Source organism: Carlito syrichta, unplaced genomic scaffold (assembly GCF_000164805.1).
Source record: "Carlito syrichta isolate Samal-C Ts95f unplaced genomic scaffold, Tarsius_syrichta-2.0.1 Scaffold295875, whole genome shotgun sequence".
Lineage (NCBI taxonomy): Eukaryota > Metazoa > Chordata > Mammalia > Primates > Tarsiidae > Carlito > Carlito syrichta.
This window is the reverse complement of record NW_007239971.1, coordinates 442,388-452,405: the sequence shown is the minus strand read 5'-3', so window position 1 is coordinate 452,405 and position 10,018 is coordinate 442,388. Positions and strand designations below refer to the sequence as shown.

The 10,018-nt window shown below is 35.9% G+C and overlaps 1 protein-coding gene across 1 annotated transcript in view; it reads left to right on the top strand.

The window, feature by feature from the left end:
• SEMA3A (semaphorin 3A) overlaps positions 1-10,018 on the top strand; it is a 525,999-nt gene that overhangs the window by 115,844 nt on the left and 400,137 nt on the right. Inside the window, exon 2 of the mRNA XM_008054520.2 lies at positions 6,013-6,087. The gene's annotated coding sequence lies outside the window, so the exon portion shown is untranslated. The remainder of the gene's footprint in view (positions 1-6,012; positions 6,088-10,018) is intronic.

The window sequence follows — 10,018 nt, the reverse complement described above, 5'->3', positions numbered from 1 at the left end:
GCATCTTCCTAACCAGAAACGTGAAAGACCTTTACAATGAAAACTACAAAACACTGCTCAAAGAAATCAAAGATGACATAAACAAGTGGAAAAATATCCCATGCTCATGGATTGGAAGAATCAACATTGTGAAGATGTCCATCTTACCTAAGGCAATCTACAGATTTAATGCAATACCCATCAAATTACCAGCAACATTCTTCTCAGACCTAGAAAAAACAACACAGGAATTCATATGGAAACACAAATGACTAAGAATAGCCAGAACAATCCTCAGCAAAAAAAAAAAAAACAAAGCAGGTGGTATCACATTACCAGACTTCAAACTTTACTATAAAGCTACAATAATCAAAATAGCTTGGTATTGGTACAGAAACAGGCATATAGACCAATGGAATAGAATTGAGATTTCAGAAGCAAAACCTCAATTTCTCAACCAACTCATCTTCGACAAAGCCTCCACCACCTACTACTGGGGAGAGGAGAACCTATTCAGTAAATGGTGCTGGGAAAACTGGCTGATCACATGGAGAAGATTGAAGCAGGACCCCTATCTATCCCCATACACAAAAATTAACTCTAAATGGATAAGAGACCTAAATGTAAAACCTCATACCATAAGAACCTTAGAAAATGAAGGACATACCCTCATGGAAATTGGAACTGGCATCCAATTCCTGAACAAAACCCAAAACCCACAGGCCATAAGAGATAAGATAGACAAGTGGGACCTCATTAAACTGACAAGCTGCTGCAAAGCCAAAGAAACCATCAAGAGAGTAGGGAGGCAGCCTACAGACTGGAAAAAAGTATTTGCCAACTCCAGGTCTGACAAAGACTTAACATCTTGGATCTACAGGGAACTCAAACATGCTGAAAAGAAAAAAACAAACAGCCCCATTATAAAGTGGGAAAAAGATATGAACAGACACTTCTCAAAGGAAGACATCATCCGAGTAGCCAACAGACACATGAAAAAATGTTCAACCTCACTAATCATCAGGGAGATTCAAATCAAAACCACATTGAGATACCACCTAACTCCAGTTAGAATGGCAATTATCAATAACTCAAAAAATAACAGTTGCTGGAGAGGGTGTGGTGAAAAGGGAACACTTCTACACTTTTGATGGGAGTGCAAACTAATGCAACCTCTGTGGAAAACAGTACGGCTATTCCTAAAAGCTCTAAATATCTATCTCCCATATGACCCCGCAATCCCCCACTGGGAATATACCCTGAAGAACTCAAATCACTCTATAAAAAAGATACCTGCACACATATGTTTATCGCAGCATTGTTCACAATAGCAAGAACCTGGAACCAACCATGCTGTCCATTAAAAGAGGACTGGATTAAAAAAAATGTGGTACATATACACGATGGTATACTACGCAGCCATAAAAAAGAACAAAATCATGAATTTTGCAGCAACCTAGATGGAACTAGAGTCTCTAATACTGAGTGATCGCTCACAGAAACAAAGATCTGAGTATCACAAGTTCTCACTCATATAGTGGACTTTGAACATTCAACGTATTACTTTAAGAAAATGACTGACAGTGGTGGGAAACTATGGGGGTGGGAGGGGAAGGGAGATGGGATTAACGATAGTAAATGCCTGGGGATGGGGAGACACTTCTTATCAACAAGGGTGCCTGAACAGAGTATATTTGTATACCTAACCCTTAACTGTACCCCACAACAGAAAAATAAATAAATAAATAAATAACAATAAAAAAAACTAATGAAAATAAGAATAAAGCTTAATGAAAGAAAAAAATGCTTACCACACTGGGTTGGGTATGGATTAAGTGAAATAATGCCCCAAAGCACTCTGCTCAGCCCTGATAGAAAGTTTTTAGTGAATAGCAGCTATTGTCACATAGGATTACTAGAAGGATGAGACAGGTGGCTTATGTGAACAATGGAGTTTGGTACTTGGCACAGTTTACACCCTCAGTAATGTTACTTTTTCCCTGAAACTTTCTCTTTAATGTAAAATTTATGTTTCAAACACTTATGTATCTCCCTAGGATTGTAGACAATGAGTCTACCTTTTCAGATGCTATGGTAGAGTAGCTAATCCAATTAAGTCTATCTCACAAGTCTACCTCTGACTAGATACTGTCAATTAAATACCTTTTAAACAGTTACAACCACCAGATATACCTGGCATCACCCATACAAAGTTGCCAATTCGTTAGGCCTGTTGTATTATTGGAACCTTGCTTTTTCCATTTTCTACATGTAAGGCTAACTCTTCTCTCTTAACAAAATACTCTTAGACGTATTTTAACAGATTTACTGTGAAATTTTTCTGATCATAAAAATTCTTGAGTATTATTCTAGCTTAATTATAAATGTAGATAAATATAAAGATGATAATATAAGCACAATACCTGTAAACCAGAGAGAATTTTAGCTAGCTGGCCATGTCCTTTTAAACATAACACATACAAGGTCTGACTCATCCTTGAAAAAAGGGCTACATATCTCATTGCTGAATATCACTATGGTTACCTTTGAAGTACTCCCCTAGGGAAGCTATTCACTGATACAAGTGTCTAGTCCACCCATCAAAGCAATTTTGGAATTCTTTCTGGATGACCATCAGAGCTGTCTTCATATTACCCTCGATGTCCTGAATATCATCAAAATGTTTTCCTTTCAATATTCCTTTATCTTTGGGTAAAGAAAAAAGTCATCGAGGGCTAGATCAAAAAAGTCATTAAGGGATGGTGTTCTAATCCAGTTATTTGTCTACTGGCTAAAAACTCAAAGACACTACTGTGGGAGCTGGTGCATTGTTGTGATGCAAGAGCTCCTTCAGGACGATTTCTGCACACATCTTTCTCATGCCAAGATTTTCAGTTAAGATTTTACTAACTTTTTCTTTTTTAATGTTTATTTGGTCTGCTGTGCTTCTCAAAGTCAGCTGACGATTTTAATGCACAATTTGATGAATTTTTGCAATAATTTTTGTCAGTTCTGCTCATTACCGGCTGTCCTGACCTCTTTTCATCAGTGATGCTTTCCCTCCCCTCAGAAAATGTTTAATCCATTTGTACTCTGCCATTTTTCTTCTTTTTTTTTTTTTTTTGAGTTGGAGTCTCTGTCACCCAGGCTGGGGTGCAGTGGCACACTCACAGCCATCCCAGCATCGACTGCTGGGCTCTGGTAATCCTTCCACCTCAGCCTTCCAGGTAGCCAGAACTATTTTTGATTTATTGTAGAGACAAGCTCTCGCCAAGTTTCCCAGGCTTGACTTGAATCCATGGGCTTAGGCAATTCACTCACCTTAGCCTTCCAAAGTGCTAGGATTACAGGCTGAGCCATTCAGCCTGGCCTCTGCCATTTTCTTTTTGGCAATATCCCCATAGACTTGGAATAACATGTCCCTGATTTCACTTCCACTTTTGACAAGTTTAATAAGAAATCTAGTGTCTGTTTTTTGCTCTAATTCAAGCTCTAATATTCTCATGACAGCACACAAAAACATGCAACAACAATAATGAATGCCACTCAGCAAGACGGAAATACCAAGGTTATGAAACATTACTGAGTTGTTTGGACAGTGATGCCAATATAAGCACATAGTGACAAGTTTGCAAACTTATTGTCAGATCCCATATATATTTATACACACACAAGCATTCATAATATGTAAGTATGATATATTTTCAACAACTATTTTTAAAAGATATAATATAAAATAAGGGTAAAAACCACACATTAATAAATATAATTTAAATTTTCTTTGAAAATAATAATGCTCACTTTTATTTGCCAGATATTAGGCAAAGTACTATATATGCATTATATAACAATTATATACTGTTATTAATATCTTCCTTTGCATTAAATAAGTGAATTTCAGAAAATCTTTTTTGTGTGTATTTGTGTCAGAGTCTCACTCTTGTCACCTAGACTGGAGTATTATGGCACACTCATGACTACTGCAACCACAACCTGCTGGGTTAAGGCTATCCTTCCACCTCAACCTTCCACTAGCTGAAACTACAGATGCACTCCACCATGCTTGGCATGTTTTTGTGATTTATTGTAGACACATGGTCTCACCAAGTTGCTCAGGCTGTTCTCAAACCCCTGGGCTCAAACAGTCCTCTTGCCTCAGCTTCCCAAAGTGCTGGGATAACAGGCTGAGCCACCATGCCCAGCCAGAGAAAATCTTAATTGTTTTCAAGGACAGACAGCTTTTTGGGTTTATATCCATAGTTGCATAATTTCAATTCTATTCTTAACCACCATGATATACTTTCTGCATTTGGAGATTTAGGAAAAAATTTAGAGTTCTGCCTGAACTTCAAAGGCATGATTCTGTAAATTAATTTTACTAAAAAATTACTGTGTGATGAAATGTATAAATTTAGATCAGGGTAGGTTTATGCTGATCTTATATTATCTTTTGAGTAAATGCCTGTTATTAGATTTAATAATAAAAAGTTATTGATGCTAGTTGCTTTTCTCTTATAATGAATGCAGATATTCTCTTATATCTATTTAGCATAATTAAACTTATATTCTCATAATTATGATGAAGTGGGGAATTAGACAAGTTTGTAGGTAACTGATTTCTGTACTTACTTGAGAAATTATTCTATTTGGTGTGTATTGAAGAGCAATCATGGAATAACGGGCTATATGAAATGTGGTGGCCTCAAAGAAACCCTCAGCTTTGTCAGCTGGGGTCATCTGATGTAAGCTCACTCTAGCTTCTGCAGGTTGCCTGGGGTCACTGACTTAGTCTGGGCTTAGCTGGGACAGCTTAGCAAGGGCTGCTTCTCCATTCTACATGCTTCTCCCCATTCTTCTGGGTCTAGTGGAGTATGTCCATTTTACAGTGATGGCAGAAGGACAGGAGAGCAAGTATAAACATAGTATTTCTTCAGGTCTAGGCTTGAAACTGACACATTGTCACTTTTGTCTCCTTCTGTCTACACTGGCAAAATCAAGTCTTATGAGCAAACTCACAGCCAATTTGTGGGGAAAATTGGACCATCAGCCTTTGCAGAAGGAATGGCATAGTCAGACCATGAAGAGCGGGAAGATGAGAAGGGAAGGAGGACTGGAGTCACGAATGCAACCTACAACCCAAGCAACTACATTTTTATTTGAAAAATGTATTCTGGTTCCAAGCTAAAAAGTAGCTCATATTCTTAATTATTTGATCATGGGAAACAATGAAACTGTCTGATTTCCCGAGAGAGGGGATGTTGCAACTTTTTTACTTTCTGGTCAGGTGATTTATTTCTATGAAATGATATTGCTCATGTTCTTTAACAGCCTCTGGTGTGTTTCTCTGAGTACAGTTTTCAACACTAAAACTTCTCAGTGAGTGACTCATTAAACTAGTCACCACTATATCCACCCACTCATCTTCTTACCGTGGCCTCCAGATCTGTGGCTGCTGTGTCACATAAGCATGAAAACTGTGGAATCCAGAATTTCTATTGTGCCAAAACACTATGCCTTAAAGTTTAAGAAGGGTGTTTGAGAGTAATTGTAAGAAAAATAGCTTGATTGCCATGGAAGCAGATCCTAAGCTTACTCACAGTGAGTTAACTGGAAATTGGAGTAGGGAATCATAGCTCTGGAGTGTGACTGACAATAGAAGGCCGGAAATGTCTAAAGTAGCTGAGGGGGTGACCAGATTTTGCCCAAAAAGATAAGCAGCTGAACAAAGAGTGAGAAGACATGAGCCAAATTTACACACACAAATAGTGGAAATAATCTCTGATAATCCAATTTGGGAAGAAGCAAGGAGATAATAGTACTTTGAGTGGCTAGTGATGAGAGAACAAAGAGGTTAGTGATGCCTGAGAGATAGATCAGTGACAATTCCAAGGTGCCATAGAAGAGTTCACTGACAGTAGAACAGATGTGTTCTTTTTTTTTTTTTTTAAAAAACAAGTTTACCAAGAAAGTTAAGTTAAGGTTTGGTTGAAAATTTAAATATAAAACATTTTATTTGCTTTCTTTGTTTTTCAGAATATTTTTTAAACACAATCCATGGGACAGTCAAAAGTAACAAAGAGAATTATTTTTCAAGAGGTCCTTTAGCAGGTAAGTGGGAGGAAAACTTTTATGTTTAAAAGGCATATGACCCTTTGCTTGGTGTTTAAACCTTAATAATGTTAAGAAAATTAACATATTTATATTCTTAAATCCAAAGTCTTTGAAATAAAAATCTAAAAGCAAAGGGAAAAATTCAATCAGGTGTCTACTCATTTTATAAATTTGCATGTATGAATATTATTTTTCATCTTGTGTGAGATATAAAGTTTGTCTTGGTATGGTAATGAGCTATCTATAATTAAGAGTTGTATGTTTTAATATTTTATTTTCTCATATTTTAATTAATTACAAGTTGATACTTATCAAGTAAGAACTAAATGCTCATCACATTTTACATAAAAATTCAAAATTTTGTGTTAGAAAATTTATTTAAAAATAAATTCAGTATTCTGCATCAGGTAGAAACTAAAGATATACCAGTTCTAGATATTATTAGGATAATGGTTCAAATTTCACTTGTTTTAAGTGCTTCATCTGTCTACCTTTTTCATATAATATAGACATATATGATAGTCTATGAGACAGGTTATACATTGTCCAGTAGTAAATGTCAACATGCAGCCAGAGATAGGTATATCTTATTCTGTACAACGTTTCTGAAAGGACAAGATAAAAAGTATTATTGGAAAGAAGTTCTTCCAGTAACTATTTATGTGACCTGGTGCATGGCTCCCCTGTGAAAATGGCAAAAAGGGGAATTCTATATAGATAGAAATGTGTGTGTGTGTGAACATGCATATGTATATATAACAAGATACACACATGTAATCTATATGTATGGACGTCTATGGGTATATGCTAGATATGTGTATATTTCCTTCCTTCCTTCCTTCCTTCCTTCCTTCCTTCCTTCCTCTCTCTCTCTCTCTCTCTCTTTCTCTTTCTCTCTCTCTCGCTCTCTCTCTCTCTGTTTCTGTTTTGAGTTAGTCTCACTCTGTCACCCAGGCTAGAGTGCAATGTCACACTCATGGCCACTGCAGCCTCAACCTGCTGGGCTCAGGTGATCCTTCGGCCTCAGCCTTCCAAGTAGCTGGAACTACAGGCACATGCCACTATGGCTGGCTAATTTTTTGATTTATTGTAGAGATTAGATCTTGCCAAGTTGCCTAGACTGGTGTTGAACCTGTGAACTCAGGCAATCTTCTCATCTTGGCCTCCCAAAGTGCTGGGATTATAGGCATGAGTCACTGCGCCCAGCCTTATATTTTCCATCCATATATCTATTTATGTCCATCTCTATCTCCATCTTTTCTCTCTCTCTTTCTCTCTTCTACCTTCATGTTCTACTTGGTAGCTTGTACCATCCATAGCTGTTGTTACCTTGGAGAAACTTGGGGGACCTGGGAATCTATTCTTCTGCCAGAGAGCTTACTGTGTTGGCCTGTAGTTTATGTAATCATCTTTGTGTGTCTCCTATCTTTTGTCACCAAAGAAACCTTGTATCCTACAACTTCACCTCTATGAATGTTTCCTCTCCTCTTATATGAGAATACAAATATATATTGTAATGGTATTTTGAAGTATAAATAAAATAATGTATATTAAATACCTTGAAAAGACAAATGTTTACAAACTGAAATTGAATTAAGAAAATAAGAAAAGCTACAGTTGACACACGGCTAAAGTAGAACTTCAACAGAGCAGTACAGTAGGAATTCAACAGAGTGACAAGTTTTTCTTTTTTAATTTCCTTTTTACTTGCATTTAAGTCCCACTTACTTTAATTTCTACAGAAATTATAATTTACTCATGATTTCCATAGATATTCCATGTTTCATTTTAGGAGGTGTCTGTTAAACTATATAAACTGGGAGGAAACTATACATTTAAATACAAGGTGTTGGCCTATGTGTATACACATTCCTAATTCTCTATGAGGCTCTGGAGCAATGAACATGCATTCTGCAATATGGAGATGAAGTTTATGTATTGCTGCTCACTTTTATTATCACATTTATTCCTCATACATTCCTAAGCCCAACTTTTCATCAGTTAATGCTCAAAACCAGTAGTGCCTTATTTTGCCAGAAAAGTAAGTTACTAGCTCTTTAGATTGCCATTCTGGATTCTGAAGTTTGACTACATTCTACCTCCTTAAGCTTATCTTCTATTTATGTCCATTTAGATTCTGTACCTCAATCAGACTAACCTGTTCATGTCACCCACGATTCCAAACACAGTCTACATCCTTATATTTGATTTTGCAACTTCTTTTCCCACCTGGAATGGACTCTCTCATCTTGACCCAAGTTTACACATCATTTAAATAGCAGGTCTATCCTCTATCTAGTGTTGTTTCTGAATCATCCCAGCCCACAATTATCCCACCATCATCTGAAAAAGTAATATCCATATCACTAGTTTTTTATTCATAGAAAATTGTATTACTAATTAACAAATTAATAATTTGATTTTTTTTAGTGAAGACAATTAATTGGCTAAAATAATGATTGACTAAAATAATAAGTAACTTAAAAGGGACTATTTAAGTTGGTAAATTCCCTGAGTTATATATCACATTGCTATTTTTCCACTTGTGTATATATTCACAGCTAATGGAAAATGAAAAAGAATGAAATGGCTAGCAAATCACTTTTTTGTTACTTGAGGAAAAGAAGTATTATAATTTCATCTAACCATATGTGCCACATTATATTCACTGAATAGTAGAAGTCTCAGGAAAAACTCTTTGCTAATTACTACTAGCACTAATAGTTAGCACTGACCAATAACTGCATAGTTTTTTTATACAAATATAAAGTACCATTTCTCAGTATTTTTACTTATCATTCTTCTGTCAAGTAGCCATCTTCTCTTATCTGGACTGAACTCTGTTTTCACTTTTGCCTTTCCATTTTAGTTTTCCTACAGCAACTGGAATGATGATTAAAAAATGTCAATATAATAATTTAATTCCCTTGTCTAAACACTCCAAGGGCACCCTTTTACCTTCTATGATAAAATTCAAACTCCTTCCTGTTACCTCAATGTTTTGACTAAGGCTGATAATGACTATCTCTTGCTATTCATTCCGCCTGAAAAATGCCCACCTCCTTGCTGCTCCTTGAACATGACAAGGGCCATTCTATCACAGATGTCAACATTGCTCATTCTGCGTTTCTCATCACACATCACCATGAGGGGGGCCATTAGAGAAGCCTTCCTGAGCAACCTAAAGGAAATATGTCTCCACTATTCAATACCCACTCATTCTGCTTTATTTGTCATCATGATGCTTATTACTACTTAATATTACATTTTATGTTTATTTGGTCATTTGTTTATTATTCCTTATCACTGAAAAGAATGGCATATCTGAGTGGAATCTATTTTGTTCACCATTTGATCCACAACACCTGATATACACTAGATGCTCAGTTTGTCTATTTTGAATACATGAATTAACATTTTCAAATAAGTAGGCTAAAAAATCATGTTGTCCTTTCTAGTGTAGAATTATGATGTTGAAAATATTTCCTAAAAACAAACAAAAGTTCTGGATATCAGCAGCTGAAGACTAGCGTCTTCTTTTGTCCCAGCTCTACAGCTTTCTGACAAATCTCATAAACACTTTGCATCTGAGATTGTATTTATGAAATAGTGATGAATATTATTGCCTTTGTTGTCTCTTGGTGTTATAAAACTTATAAAAATATATATTAAATATCACAATCACGTTCAACAGCACATTATTAACTCTTGCAATGTTTAAAAATGATTCTTCTACTTGGTCCCCAAAAGATGATCGTGTATATTTGTGCATTAAGAAATAGGTGTATAGAGAACACAGGATATTAAAAATACATATTTTTAAATGTTCCCAGACAGCTATATTTGTAAAATGCCTCTCTAAGTTGGCTTGAAGTTTTTCCTGGACTAAAAAAATAAAGATTTGTATGTTTTATATGCCCATCTCTGT